Here is a 16855-nt window from a genome sequence, read left to right on the forward strand (position 1 = left end):
ATGGAATTAGGCTTTCCTCCAGGGATTCTACCTACCTGGTTTCACCACCAGTTGTGTTCCACTTCCAAAAGTGACTTTCCAGTTAGATGCTGAATTCACACAGTGGCACATCGACTAACAAAAACCACGCACAACTTTTGGTCCAGACAGGTATATGCATTTTTCAAAAGAGATCAAGGGAGAAAACAGATGTCACCCTTGTCACATACCTTTCACTTCAAATTAGGATGTTTTTGTAGTTGCGTGCCTCTCATTTTTCCATAAAAATGGAGATAGAAACAATTCTGAAATGTGTGAAGTAGGAAATCCAGCCCACTACTATGCTAGCATAACGCAGCTGAATCTCCTTGGACAGTTTTTAAGTAGAACATTTTTTGCCATCGTTAGCAGGACATGAGAATTGCAGCCTTGCATTTATAATGCAAAACAACTATTTGTTTTAAGATATACCTGATTTCATAATTAGTTTTGTGCCTCTCCCAAAGGTGAGCTTCCAGGAAGACCCAGTTGTCCCACAGTAATAAGCCTCTATACAAAAACTGGAAAGAAGCCTCAGCCTTTAATAGCCAGAAAACACTGTGAGACATATCAAAGTGGGATGAAATTTCCACTATTTTTTTAAACAAGTAACATAGCCTCATGGTCTAAAGAAGGAGTTAGACAGATCAGCCAGCTCATCAATCTCAGAAGCTAAGCAGGGGACCAGACCCACAAAATGAAGAAGCCAAGAAAAAATAAACAGAAACTCCTAGAGAAAACCAGCTTAAGGTCCTAATTTTTCTTGTTTATTCAGTTGGCAATTAATCCATTAAGGAATCCAAATTGAAGTCCCAAAAGCCACTTTCACCTGATCTTTTGAGCAAGCAAATGTTATTCATGAACACTAGTCTCACATATAGTCCCCTGTAGGGTTCATCCTGACTAACATGATGCTTGCACAACACAAAAGTCACTGATTTTTACCAGAACAATAGCAATTCCTGATCTGTTCCTCTCACATCAACACAACAGAGAACAAGCGAATTTATTAGAATGTGTTTTTAGAATGTGCTTTTGTTCCCCATGCCCTCTTTCCTTCTGTTTTAAAGATCTTCCCTCTGTATTTTAAGGAAGATTTGACAAAGGACCTAAAGTATTCTGTCTTTCTTAACCATATTGGTGGATACCTACTGGGCTTTATCAGCAGCCTCATTCCTCTTCCAGAGATGAGTCTGGCTGCATTTCCTGAATACACGCTGTCAAAAGCTTCCTTACAAAAAAACTCCATACTCTTCTGCTCATTTCAGGTTCCATAGCAGGGGACTCTGGTCATTGAAATAAAACTATAGATGCAAAACACCTCTTAGATATTGCCACAAAATGAAAGCTGGGTTATCTCTTCTCTACCTCCTAGTAGGTTTCATGTCACTACTTTTTATAGGTCAAGAAAAATTAAGTGCCCTGAACATGATATGTTTTGGCATAGCTGCACATAAACTAAGACCTTCTCTACAGAAATCATACAGCTACCATTTATTTTCAAAACTATTCCTTGATAAAGAGAGAGCAGCATAATCAGAAGCACTTCAGCCCCTGGACCTGAACAGTTATGCGAGGGAAGATATAACTTAGCAGCCAGAATGTCTGGCTAGGATGCATGGTCCAGTATTTCACAGGAACAGAACTTCTGCAGGCTCTTCTTTCTCTCTTTGTTAATGCATATTAAACCACTTTCTATTTTCTTTTTCTTCTTTTTTTTTTTTTTTTTTTAAAATATATTTTTTAAATGGGGCAGAAACTTCCTGAGTCTCTTCTCTGTGTCTTGCTCATGTAATTCCACGCATGAGTAGACCCTGAGGTACTTTTCAAAAGAGATAAATGTAAAAAGCACAAGGAAAATCCATTCTTTTATTCAGTCTGCAGTGGCTCTTCCTACCAAGGAATACCATGAAGCTGAAGCAGCTTGAGAAATGAGACAATTGTGTAGTTTGGGGAAAGATTTGTCACAGTGCTCTGGCATTTCATGCTGATTTACACTGATTTAATTTGCTGGGAATCTAGTCCTTACTTCCTTTGTGTGAACAGGAACTTCCCACTGTAATTACTGTAAGGACTCCTCTCTCACATGAGAGCTTCTCTCCACAATCTATTACTATCAAACTTTACGAAAACACACAGAATTCTTCTGTCTGTACAGACAGCTGCTGTCTTTACATTAAATTTTCTAGTCATATTTTCATTTCAGCCCTAGAAGTAGTAGAAATGGAAGGAGGTTCCTTTCCCAGGATCATTATGTATCATCAATTCCAAGAATCAGGTTCTCTAATACCTCTCGAGATACTTTAGTTCAGAACATGCACTTACTTGGTTTAACACTGAGCCTTGTTCCTTTGCCAAACTGTAACTTATAGTTGTTTCCTGAATTCACACATCATTTAATTCCTTTGCAAAAACCTTTCCTGCTCTACAATTGTACACAAAACAGTGAAACACATGATCTGTGACCATTTCTGGACAGGAATGAACCAAGATGATCCCATCCCAGACTTATTCAACCCAGCAAAGAAAATCTAGGCATATATTTGAAATCTAATTAAAGTGTTTTCATTCTGTAAGCTACCTGGACAGGAAAGTTTTTTTACCCTAACTACAAATTTTTGTTCTTTTTTCCTCATTAAGAGGTCAGATCTTATATGTAGACTGAAATATAAGGGAGAGAAAGAGAACTTGCCCTTGCAGTCAAATAATTAACCATACTCCTAATGAATTTCTGTGATGTATATACACGTTTCAGTTATTCATAGCACATGTTGTGCAGCCTCACATATATGTAAGGTTTTTAGAAATGCAATTATGAAGATATCATTAATGCAACTCCACTCAGTCCTTCTTTTTGCACCTCATCAGGTCATAAATCACTCATTGTGTTTTGAACAGGATTGGGATCCAGCCAAGTCTGTAGCTAAATTAACCTGCACATGGTGTAAGGTGGTAAAATACCGGCCCAAGTTGGCCAGAGCGTTGGTGGATGCCTCATCCCTGGAGACATCCCAGGCCAGGCTGGACGGGGCTCTGAGCAACCTGAGCTGGTGCAGATGTCCCTGCTCATGACAGGTGAGTTGGACTAGATGAGCTTTGAAGGTCACTTCAACCCAAACTATTCTATCATTCTGTGATTCTGTGATTCTATTATCGTGATGACTACTTGCTAAGAAGACCTTGGGTTTCCTCCTATCATTTTCTCCATATCACTTTTTATTACCAACATCTCCCCACTCTTTCCCTCCCATATTTTCTGCCCTTTCAAAGAAAGAAATGCTTGTCACAGAATTCAGTAGAATGACAACTTCTGACCTATGAATCAAAGGAAAAATCTGAGATAAATACTATCCTGATAACAAACCAAGAATCAGGATTTACTAAGATTGTTTAGCCTGAGCCCTATATAACACAGGCAGGAAAACCAGGTGTAAGATTCCTGCAGTTTTTGAGATTGTCACAACAGAAGACAAATGACACTCTACAAATTGGCATTATGGACCTTGAACCACATGCATTTCCAAAATAGCTTTTGAAAACTTCAGTTATTTTTTACTTTAAGCAAGTGAAACTGACCCTTCAGACTGTGTTTTCATGTCCTTCAGTAAATTTCATCACCTTACCCTACTGAATCTTGACCGCCGTGGCGTTTAACCAGCTTCCAGAAAAAATACCTTAGGAATTTTTTTTCTTATGTGAAAACATACACTCATTAGAATAAACTGCCTAATACCACTGAGTATTTGTCTTGTGATTTCTTTCAATTCCTTTCCCCCACAGTTTTTCTTTATCTTCAAAACCAGATAGATCTCCCATCTTGAATGTTATGAAGAGAAACAGGTAAAAAAGGAGTGTATTTATCTAGACTACACTTACTTGGTTTCACAACTAGCTGTGTCCCCTGTCCAAATATCTGCTTTCTTCCTCCTACAGTTGCACTGCCTGAGAGTCTTCTACAAAAATCAACTCTGAAGTTTGAACTTAAGAATTTATTGACTAAAAGCATCCTAGTGAGTCTCAGGATCTGATTATCAAGAAGAAGTTGTGCCTTTCATAGCACAAAATGGAAAAAACCCCACAGTCATATATAGAGAAATATTTTATGGGAAATGCCATCAGGACTGTTTTTCTTCCTTTTCTCCTCAGGTATTTTCTTTAAATTAAAACTGCAAACTGGAAATTTCTTTCCTATTAAGAAAGGGTTGTTGTGATTTCTTTCTCCTAATTGAAAAGAAAGTTCCTCTTACTTTACTGATTTCTTTTCCTCAGGTATTTCTACCTCTCAGTAGCAGCACAAATGGTCATTTTATCACAGATACTCAATAGACAATGAAATAAATCAATCTAGTAGAACAAGATAACATTTAAACCAGGTCTAAGCCTAAAAGGGAGGTCCATTAAACATCCAGTTACATCCTAATTACTTAGCTTGCATGGACAATGCAGTGGTTTCGAACTAGCATTGCTGAAGTCTCAAAATAAGTAGCAATTACTAGCTATTTGTCTCATAGCTCCTGAAAATATCTGTGCACTTTATGAGATATTGGCTTGGAAATGAAAACCTGAAGCTGAAGGGCTCGAACACAAACTGCTTTATAAAAGTACCTCATCAAAATTGCAAGAGCAGAACAGAATTTAACAGAAACTTGAAGTTAGCCTGTCTGATTTATACTGCTGTACACTTCTAGGATCAATCTGAATTAATCTGATGAGCGTGCACATGCTCTTGGGAAAGATACATATGACCAAAACACAAGAACATTTCTACATCCAGCTCTGCTAAGGACGGAGAAGTCACACTCATTGGATCTTGAACTGAAACAGGGTCTAAGGGTCTAAGATTGCTATTTTTGCTGGAAGACTTACTTGGAAACACAAACAGGTGAGTTCCTCCACCGAAAGTGAACTTCCCATAACCACCAGTCACACTGTGACAAGACGCTTTATATAAACAACTACAGGGAGAATTTAACAGATTCCCAATCACCACTGAATGATAGAGCTGAATATTGCCTTTCCAAAATCTTTAGAAACCAGAATGAAGCGAAGTGTCTTGCTGTGCTGATGACTGTATCCACAGGAATTTACTTTTTTTTGGTTAAAATTTTGCTAAACCAAATCTTATCACAAATGACATCAATTAATACTTTACTGCCCACATCAGTATATATTTTAGACCTGTTAAAGCAATCAAGTTTAATGTTTAACTATTTTTTCCATTTAAGATATATAAAGTGAAGCATGGATACAAAAAGACAAGTGCATATAGCATTGCAACATTTCTCTGAAACCATGATTGTGCCAACATATTTGTCTGATTTATTCCACACCACTGCCCTTATAACACAGTACGTTTAGGAGGGCCACAAGGTTGGCATAAGAAAAATAATTCAAAGGTTTTTCAGTCTTATGGATACTCACCAGATCAGAGACAAAAAACCTAAACTAAATGCTTGGAAAAAAAAAGACACATGGAAGCATAATTTGTAAATTGGGTTAGTATGAGAAACTGAACCTTGGAAATAGAAGTTAGGTTGTTAGTGTTTACATATGAAATTCTTCACTTCTCACTTACTTGGTATTACAACAATTTTTGTTCCTGGTCCAAATGTTACTTTGCCAAGGTTTCCTGTATTCACACAGTCAACAGTTGTTTTACAAAAACCATCCAGATAAATGTTTGCCTTCTTAACTCCTCCCCTCCTAGAGGCTAAATTGGCTAAAAGCAACTGGGAGTATAACATGATGATATCCATACTTTATTACTGAATGAGACTCATGACTTAACATTACTCTCAACCTGCTTCGTATTATATATCTCTTTTTTTTTTCTCCGCACTTTAAACTGGGAACTATTTTCTTTCACCAAGGAGTAATTATCATTCCATCCTATCTATGCATCTGCTTTCAAACATAAAAACATCAAAAGGCCAATTCTTCACTAGGAAAAAAATACCTGTTCCTACCATCAGTTTATTTCTATTCCTGAAGGGAGAACTCAGAACAATGGTATATGCTGTAACAAAAGCTTTAATGAACTTAGTTTTTACTGGCACCTCATTTGCTGGCAAACATACTTTCAGCTCTGGCTTAAAATCCAGAGGTAATTGCTCCCTGTGAACATGTTCAAAACATGCTGCAGCAAGTTACTTCTACTCCTGTTTAAGGAATGTGTCATATCCACCACATAAGCAGGAATCATCTCATCCAAAGTATCGAGCTACTGCAAGTGAGATGAAAACAGCTTTTTGTCTGACTTTTATAAGTTATCTGGAAATAAATGAAAGTAGATACTTCTAGAAAACACTAAGTTCTTACCTGCTCCTATTAAAGATTTGATTGTCTGCCTGGGGACAAAAATCCATGTATACAGATGTCTTCTGAACACTAAAGAAGCTGGTTGCCAAAACACTAAGACTGGAAGCTAAACACTCTGTGGGAAGCTAAAGACACTTAAATATAGTTTTCATCAATAGATTTCAGTGATCGGGGCCCCCGGCAAGGATGCTTTTTAATCCTCCACAACCTTTGATATTCCAGTGCTTTTAAAACCCAAGTTATATATAAATTAAAAGGCAAATTTCTTGGAATATTGAAATGTAAGTAGTCACATGTCATTCCCCATTTCCATTTCCATTCTCAATACTCAAAATTTTTAAAAAAGGGAGGAAAAAAGACCCAAATCATCAGTTAAACTCTCTGGGGAACTAGTATTGGACATCTGTAGCCTACATCTCTATGCAGGAAACCCTCAGAAACACAGGCACTTATTTGTGACAACTTGCCTTTTACATTTCCTTTAGGCTTACATGGCTTTACTTTTAGGTGCATTATATTCTTCCAAATTTAAGCTCTTGACTTCAACTTCTAAAGTTACACCCCAGCAGACCTTTACAAATCCTGGTGATGGAAAGTCTTGATCCATTACAGACTTTCTCCCTACTTATTAAATGCTCTTTCAATTTCTAACTGTGAAACTAGTAAAAGCCTTAATGTGAAAAGTCTTTTTTGTTTTAGCCTTCTCATGGTGCAAAGAAACTGACACTCTGGACTACGTGTTCAAGGGACTTAGATGTCTTGGGACAGACCAGAAACATATCCTATACATGTGAGTTGTCTAAACTTAGTACAAATGTCCTAGCAGAAAAACATAGCCATTTTTCAAGCACAGTTCTCATCTTGAAGCTATTAACTCTAAAAAAAAAAACCTCAAAAATCAGTGATGAAGATGGAAGCAGAACACCTTGTGTCAGCAGACTTGACCTTGAATGCTTTGTATTAAAGGGGAGATATCTAGAGGGTGCATGTTAGCTTTTCTTTAGTAATACGAAGAGATTAGTCCCTATATTTTTCAGTAGAAAATCACAATGAATCAGAAAGGTCATTGAGTGCTAGGAAATGCCCTGCACATGCAACTTACAGCCCAGGCTGCTTGAAAGCTTTGAACTCAACTCTGAGCAAGGTCAAAGAAATTTGCCCTCAGTGCCCTACCACACGATGAGTCTACCTGCCTAAATTAATTATTCATTAGTTAAGCAGAATTAGAATGGCTTTTAATATCCACCTCAAAAACAGTGGCCTAGAATTGATGACTCTCAGCAACAAATAAAAGTATGTTTTTTTCAGTAATAGTTTTCAGGGATTTTGCGGGAACTGATTTTATAAAATACGCAAAAAAGCAAACAAATATGTCAGATATAATTAATACAGACAAAAACCCCTGAGGTACATAAGAGCTCTATTAGTGTTCCTAGACTCCAGTATATAGATAACTGCATAGTTACATTCAAGCTGCAATTTAAGATGATTGTGCCAGAAAAGGTGGATTTACATAATTGAGCCTGTAGACTTATGCGTATTTCTCATATTTGAGAATAAATAACCTGCCTTTTAGACAAAAATAAAAAAGGTCAGGAATTCTTACACTGAGTGCGACTCAGTGTCAGATATACCCTTAACAAAAATTAACTTGGTATTTGCCACAAATGTTTTCAGTACTACAGAAAGCTTGGCAAAAACTAATTTGAGTAAAATAAATAAGCAAGTCAATAAATACCAGAGCAGATTGAAGCATCCAATGCACTAGTTCTGTTTTTTTCAAATTGCTGATGTACAGCAAAAAGTGGTGTAGGATTTTTATCCATAGTTTTCCTTTCTCAAATATAACTCCAAAACCTTCCCCAGAGGACAAACCATCCTACACTGTGACTGGCAATTCCACTCTCTTTATCCAGTCAGAAAGTAGGCCAGAATTTACATCAAACTGATAACACTGATTTAGTAATAAGGATCTCCGTTGATATTGACCTTGAAAAATAGTACACAGAGCTGGCTAATTTAATTTCTTTTTTTTGGTTTGTTTTTTGTTTTGGTTTTTTTTTGTAATTTGAGTTCCTTTAAATGCACAGTGAACAGTATGATCTGTTGTGCTTATGTTCGGCTGTTTGCAGTGGGTTTTTTTCCAGTCTTTTTTACCTGGCTGCACCTTCCATTCTGAATGTCACCTCTGGAAAGCTGCTTCATTGTTATATTAGACAATAACTTTGAAAAAACATATGGTAAGCAGGATTTTACTGATTATCTTCCTTTTACTTCGCAAAACTGACTGCTATAGTTGACAAAGAAGTGATTTGTGATTTGTACTCCTGTCATTTTTTTCATGTTTGGGAATTTTAAATGGGAGCAAGGCTCTTGGAAATACCATCCTCATATTTCTCTAGCTAAAAACAGAGCAGCTTACCTGAATGAAGTCTTAGATATATTCCACACAAGAATATCAGCTTCTCTATCATCGCGCCCACAGCAGCTCAGCCCTTTACAAAAACATGACTTCCATCCTCTCCTGAAATTTAACATGTTTTCATTGCGCATCATGAATCTTGACTATTCTTTATCACATGGAAATATCCAAATCTTTTATTTTAAAGCAACTTGACAATTATATGCTGGGATTAAATATTCAAAGCCATGAAAAATCCATTAAAATGAACAGCATCTGAAAAAAACAGACATACCTTTGTCTGCTGAGAAAAGATAACTGACATAATTGTGATGAAATAAATAATTCTGCAGCAACTCTTTTAAAATAACTGAATATGTACAGATTTTCTTTAGAGCAAAAAGAACATTTATTCTAAAGCTTCACTTTTTCTAATGAATGCAATCTTTCTTTCTGGGTCACACTCCATAGAGAAGAAAAACATTTTAAATGAATATTCAGGATTGACATGTGGGCACCTCTTCCAGAATAGTTTAGCCAATCAGTTCCACCCCAGCCAAGCAGCCTCAAGCATATTTACTTGCAGCAAATGAAATAATAAAAAAATTAGAACCAGTAGGTCACCAGATTTTTTCTTGAGTAGCAAACACAGCAGAGATTACGTTTTTACTCATAGTGGCTGAATTGAAAAGTATATGTGGTTCCTGTGCAGCAGTAAATTTCTTTCCAGCTCCTAGCATCACAGTGTAACACCACTTCATAACAAAAAAAATCCCTTCTTACCATGTCCAGGACAATTTTTATCTGTAAGTCAACTGGAGCACAGTTTGCATTTGGAATTTTTCTGAGTGCCATTCCCAGGTTCCAGAAGTACTGGACAACATAGTAAGAAAGAAAGAAAGAAGAAGAGGCAAAAAGTGAGAAAAGGAGGGAGGGAAGATGGGACAGAGGAAGGAATGGGAGGATTCATTATTTTTCAAATTATAATTTTAGTGGTGGGAGACCTTTGTACATCTCCATGCAAAAAAATATTTACATACAGCTTTTCAAGATACCTTGTATGAGCAAAGCCCACTGAAGTCAAAGATTTTCAATTAAAAGCTGTCTGAGATGTGGGAAGGAAAAACTGACCAGTCCATTATAGGATAAAAAGCAGCAGATCAAATAACTCAACAGTTTTAAACATCTCACCCAGAGTTCCTAATACACAATTTTTTTCAACAAATGGAAATTCTTCCACTGATGCTGCTATAAAATATATAAATGGAACAGAATTAAAAGCAAGAACAGAACAGTTTTGTCTTTCTATTTAAGTCATTCCGTCCTCCTTCAAGTCCCTGCAGCATTTGGGTGCATAAGAAGTTTTAAGGAACTTAATTTCTCCTATTTCACACATAGTGACCACCAAATAGTGAACATAGTGAACATCATTTTACCAGAGGCCTCTAGCAATTTACCACCTTTAAGGCCAGTCCTTTAAGATCCAGCATCCTCTTGACTGACTGTACCACTAAAACTGATTACATCTGTTCAAACCACAAGTCTCAGTATAGTCATTATTGTTACTGGAGTATACCTAATGTAAAGAAGGATTCCACCCTGAATTCCCAGTTCAATTAAATTAAGGAAGTAGTATAAACACTGTTTTGTGGCATGCAAAACTCCTGGCAGACAGACTTACCTGTTTCCAGAAATGACCATGTCCACAGGCAGAGCTTGATGAAGTTTACATGGCTTGGTCCTTCCACAGTGAGAAACCCCTCAGCAGAAAACCTCCGAGTTCAAAGGAGCAGAGACCCTTACCAGAAGAAAACAGCTCCTGAGTGCATCTCATCTATAGCCTTCCTAAACGCAACAACTTGCCCTCCAATTTCCTTATCACAGGGCACCAAATACTTTGACACTTGTATTCATCCATCGTCTTATCAGTGTCTTCATTGCCTGAAGCCAGATTGTTTGCACTGCATCCCTTGCTGTTTTGCTCTTCCTCCTTGTTCAGCAGGGCAGCCAAACCTTTGGAAGAGCCCAGCCTGCTTTAGACGTAACAGCTTTTCAGGGCACAAAGACATTCCTTAATCCCAGCAAAACATCCTTCCCCCAGCCTAGGACATTGTGACCACTGAGTTTCTTGAATAATTTGCAGTTTAAAGCTCCCTTAGAAATATTAATGAATTTCAAGAGCAACACTGCAACTGTTTCCTGCATTCTACTTGATTTCTTCTGTTACAATTAACTTACAAGTCTGCAACTATATTAGCTTGTACCTTTTGATAAAACTTCTTTGAATCTCAGTTCAGCTGTTCGTCTTCTTTCACCTGTGTATTCCTGGCAATGGACTTTAGAAAGTCTCTATATTGCATAGCAAGGCTTTTCATCTGCACCTGCTGGCAAGGCAAGAATGCAAATGTAGAACAAAGAAGTTTAATTTGTGGCATGTGCAGAGACAACACTTACTGTGGCGTTTGGGTGTTCATTTCTTTTCCATTTGACCTAGTTTCTGGATTTCATCAAATTGAAAATGTCAGAACAATAAACACTTTGACCAGCAGGTAGCAGGAGAGATCAAGGAAGGATATTCAGTTTACATCACTATAATTTTATCAGAAACTTTTTAGCATTTAGGGGAAACAGAACAGACAGGTCAGACTATGCCCAGCAGAGTGCAGCAATATCTTTGTTATATTGTATTTTTAATACTGTGTAAGACAACAGAAGGATTCAGCTGTACAAAAAGCTATTTAATATTTACCATTTTCATGAAGTTTGGTGTTGTTTTAAGTCATAACAAGACAACAAAGAATTTATCTTCTGAAAAAGGTTATATGACCAGAAAGTGAAATGAAGTCTGGTTTGCCATCTCAATTATAAAGTTTAAATGTAAAAGAATACACTAATGGAATTTGATTTAAGAAAAAAAAAAAAAAAGGGTATTTTTTTTTCACCTCATCTTCATGCATTTCAATTACTTTTACCAAGCTAAAACTCCTAGAAATTCTGAGTTTGCTTTGTGTAACCTTTTAAGTATATGTATGCTGTTCATCCTGAATGCAACCCTTACACAAAAGGATACAAGTACATGTAATAATAATCACAGACATAGCTCTTACACCCAGCTGGGTTTTAGAGTAGTAAAAAATAAGCATCATTAGCCATATTACATCCAAACTCAATTTAAGAGCAATTTTCAGCAAACATTCCTACTCTCCTTTAGCAAGAAAGTGCTAAATAAACCCTAAGTAGGTCTGATGTGCTGTGCACATAAGCAGTTTAAACACTTGAAGGTGAGGAAGTATTGTAGCCCTAGAAGACACTAGGACATCACATTCACCAAAAAAAAAGGAAGAAATGAGATTTTCTGCAAGGGTAAGACTGAGACTTTTATATGTTCATTGAGTTGGAAAGGAATTTTTTTTTTTACATATCACAGAGTGGACTGGGTTGGAAAAGACCTCAGAGATCATCCAGTCCAACCCTTGGTCCAACTTCAGCCCATTTACTAGATCATGGCACTAAGTGCCATGTCCAATCTCAGTTTAAAAACCTCCAGGGCAGGTGAGTCCAGCACCTCCCTGGGCAGCCATTCCAATGCCTGACCACTCTCTCGGCAAAGAATTGCTTTCTAATATCCAGCCTGAATTTCCCCTGGCAGAGTTGAAGCCCATGGCCCCTTGTCCTATTGCTGACTGCCTGGGAGAAGAGCCCAATCCCCACCTGGCTAGAACTGCCCTTCAGGTAGTTTCAGAGAGTGAGGAGCTCACCTCTAAGCCTCCTCCAGACTAAACAAGCCCAGCTCCCTCAGCCTCTGCCCATAGGGCTTGTGTTCAAGTCCCTTCCCCAGTCTGGTTGTTCTTCTCTGGACCCGCTCCAGCACTTCAATCTCTTTCCTGACCTGAGGGGCCCAGAACTGAACACAATACTCCAGGTGTGGCCTCCCCAATGCAGAGCACAGGGGAAGGATCACTGCCCTTGTCCTGCTGACCACGCTAGTTTGGATACAGGACAGGATACCATTGGCCTTCTTGGCCACCTGGGCACACTGTTGGCTCATATTGAGCTTCCTGTCAATTAGTACCCCCAGGTCCCTTTCTGCCTGACTGCTCTCCAGCCACTCTGTGCCCAGCCTGGAGCGCTGCAGGGGATATGGTTGGAGTAAGTACGTATTTGTGCTGTCACTGTTTGCCAGAGGATACAAAATCCTGTACGCCATTTCAGTCTGGTCTAAGCACTTTTCTCTGGTAGTCTATATACAGAGATGTTGATGGTGTCCCTGAATTTCTCCCTTTCTGTGACATTCTTCCTGGTTCTGAGAAAGCCAAGACACTAAAGAAATGAGACTGGGAGTCCTGCCTTGTGCTGCCAGAGCCTTTCTGGCTGTGAAGCTTTACCATCCTTTGTGTCTTGTGGGAGGCTGGGCACTGAAATTCTAAAGATATTTAATCTCGCCTGGGATGGTCCCATACATTTCTATAGAAGCAAGAAATGTATAGGCTGGAAGAACATACACTCCTATCTGCATGTATCAATGAAAATACAAAATAAAATAATCTCTCTGCTATTCGGTTTTCCTTGTTTTCATGATTCTTTTCCAATTAACCTTTTGAAAATATGTTTATTCACTTCAGGTACCTTTAATATTCTCTGCCATAGGAGAGAGCTATCACCATTTTGACTTACTCAGACAGAAAGGACACACAGGTGTTAGACAGCATATACCTGTGAGCCCCAGCAAGGGGAAATAAGATCAAGCTTGATTTACTGGGGGTGAACATTTGCCTGAAAGTACTTAAAAGGATTTATTTAAGTTCACATTGTGGATGGCATGTGTCCTAGAGTGAGAAGACACAATACATACTGCGCTATGACCTGCTGAGAGCAAAAGGGCTGAGAGGCTGTTTGGTGGTAGAATCTTTTGACAGTCAAGTCTCGAAGTTCCTGGTTGCTACAGCAGTTTCACCCTCTGTAAAACCAGAAGAATGTGCAAAAATGCATGGCATGCACCACCTTACTTTTATCAGGCAATTATCTGCTTTCTGTCAGAGGGATTAGTGAAGCTCTTGTATTTGAAGGACTGCAGGTATCATTGGTCAGTAGAAATGCAGATGTTCCATCTTGTGAGAAGTATTTGGCTCTTTGAACTTCTCTGCATTCCCATCCAACCTATAGCATGCAGTTAAAGACAACTGGCCTCTTAGAAGCAGTTGCAACTTGGAGAAGCTGCCAAAAGGACAAGCAACAGATTCCAATAGAAAGGTGAAGACATCCATTTTACATACAATGAGCTGTAAACTTTTGCCAGAAAATACCCATGAGGCTCGGTAGCTGTTAGAAAAGACTTGCAGACTTAAACTGGGAGAAGACACTGTAAACAATGATGATGCCTACACAAAAGTGAAAGTTTTTGAAATATAATAAAAAATACAAGTCTATAGAACCATTTGAAATGTGCAACAAAATTACTTAAATTTACAGAAAGCAGTCATATGACATAATTATTTGATTAAGTATTGTAAATATTGCCATTTTGTGTAAATAAAAGTACTGATGATAAAACTGATTCCTTAAGCTCTTTATTGAAAACAGGATTGTGCTGCAGCAGATGTATCAAGACTTGGAAACACTCAGGAAAACTAAAGGAATAAAACTTTGTGTTAGTATTTTCTTCCACATACTTAGTAGGGAAGGGTGCATTATATGGTGTCTCCCCTGAACCATCCCAGACTTACTTGTTGGAATTCTCTAAAGAAAAGAGCTGAATTATTCAACATGTTGGGCCAAGTATTTGCAAAAGTTGGAGAATACTGTTTCTGATGCTGGACTCCCTGAGGATACAGAGTATCTTGAACTTAAAAGCTGTGAAGGCCTTTAGTTGCCCAATTACACCAGATCTTGAGGACATTTTAAACTCTTCACTCCTTATCCTGTCTTATGAATGAACATCTTAGGATCACAAGGTACACAGAAGAAAGAAAACTCTTCTTCAAGAGAGTCCTTTTCCAGGATTCCAAACTAGGTAGTGACACTATTTGTCTTCTGCGTCAATCTGGACATCTGTAGCAGTCCTGCAGCACCAGCTGCAATGCTGAAAGGGCACAATCCCCCAGATATGTTGTGACTCATCTGTTAGATCTTCACTTTGCACCTGGTTCGGACTCCTCAGGACTTTCTATATTAAAATTGCAGGTGTTTTCTTCAATTGCCATCCTATCTCTTGGTATTGGAAAGCAGGAGGCAGAGGAGAAGTGCAGGCAACCAGCATGCTTTGAATAAGAATAATAAGCACATGAACATCAGACTTCTTCCTACCTTTTACTTTTTTTACCTTTAAAGCTGCAACTTCTGTTGATGGCAGACGGAAGGTTTCATAAAGCAATGTACCAGGTAAGGGAAGAAAAAAATCCCTTGCTGACACACGGCAGAGAAAGTGGGAGGACACCTTAGAGCAGTTATTCTGAGCAAATTGTGGAGAACTTCACTAGTGAAGGACTTGCCTTGTTGATTCTCTTTGCTCGAGTGATAATTTCGGTGATCTCTTAATGAGATCCTTCCCAAGTATTCTTAACCTTATCTAGAAACTTCTAGTAGACTTCAATTATAGATTTAGTGGTTATGGGCATGCTGTTAAATGGAATGTACCAGATGAACATCTTCTTTTATGGCTGAATTAAGGAGAAAGAGTGTAAATCTGAAACTTCAAACAAACCTTGAGGCAGGTACATTTGTTGTGTAACTTAGCATGGCCCACACCTGCTGGATAGAACCTTAGGACCTGACACGAAGATAGAGAGAAATGTACCATTGCAAAGAGCCATGAGCATTAATGTCAACAAAGAAAGACATAAATCCACAGACTCTGCAGCTTGGATATATGCACTTGCATATGAAGACATGTTCACACCAGCTGTTTCTAGGCTCTAACACTGGGTGGAGAGAGAATACTGTTTGGAGGAACTTAAAAACAAGCTTCTGCTTTGGATGAATGGATCTCAGAAGGTTGTTCTTATTCTGAGAACAGCAACAGTGTTGGGAACAGTTGCTTAACCCTAGACCAGACCTAAGGTTGAAGAATACTCCCTTAGGCAAAAACGATGTAGTCAGATGGACAGGAGTGATATGTCAATGTTCCCAGTTTCTCCTTATCTTCAGTTAGTCTAAGACAGCATAGGTTGCTCATTGTCACAGGAAGCTAATCCTTTCCTTCCAGAAGGAGGTGAGACATAGCCAACAAAATTGTTTCCTCCAGATAAAGTGAGAAAACCAGACTGTGCCCAGTATGCCTTCAGTATGAGGATGCCTGGGCTGTCTTCAGTATCCATCCTTGGCATCATCATGTATCACAAACAGTATTTTGGCCAGCTGTGACACAGATCTCTTAATTCACATAGTCTGACCCAAAAGAAAATATTAGGGGAGCCACAGGCCTGCACACCAGGCTAGCCAACTCTAATGGGGAGTCATTCTGGTCACTGTGGGTGAGTGAAAGACTGTGGTAAGAGACTGATGGATGAGTATTCCCTCCTCATGATCCACAGAGCTGAAAACTTCATACCATCTTTTCAAAGACACCAGTTTCTCTTCTATTTTGATGGAGACCTAGTAACAGAGACTTGGGTGACTGATGTTTTAGAGGGTTGGTGAGGGCACAGGTGTTTTGGTTTCCCAGTGGTGCACAAGCAGGTCTGAACAATTCGACCATGGAGATATCACTCAGGTCATGAATCTCTTAGCAATAGAAATGGAGGCTCTGGTGTCCTATGCCAATGTGATTGGGTGTTTGAAACAATAAAGACTGATGTCCATATCTGCCTGATACATTTATGTATGAGTAGGTAGTCACACTACTTTAGATCCCTCTATTTGCTTGTGAAATGCTGCAGGATTTTCATCCTGCTAAAGTTCTCAGGCACAACCAAAGGCTTCTCAGGAAAATGTCATTCCTCGATTTGCACAGACACAGATATGGTACTCCAAGGCTGAGCTTTGCCTGAAAGAAAGGGAAAGGGTATGGAGTAGAAGATTAAAAGTTTCAGTGTTTCATCAGAAAATGAGGACAAAAACACTAGTGAACAAGTCCTCCTGATTTACATTACAGTGCTAAAATGCACTAAATAAGGTTTGCCA

The 16855-nt window shown here is 38.5% G+C and overlaps 1 protein-coding gene across 1 annotated transcript in view; it reads right to left on the reverse strand.

Moving 5' to 3' along the window:
• LOC308050051 (T cell receptor alpha chain MC.7.G5-like) overlaps positions 1 to 16855 on the reverse strand; it is a 368535-nt gene that overhangs the window by 55998 nt on the left and 295682 nt on the right. The gene's annotated exons all lie outside the window — the stretch shown is intronic.

This window comes from Nesoenas mayeri (assembly GCF_963082525.1).
Source record: "Nesoenas mayeri genome assembly, chromosome: 26".
NCBI classification, from domain to species: domain Eukaryota; kingdom Metazoa; phylum Chordata; class Aves; order Columbiformes; family Columbidae; genus Nesoenas; species Nesoenas mayeri.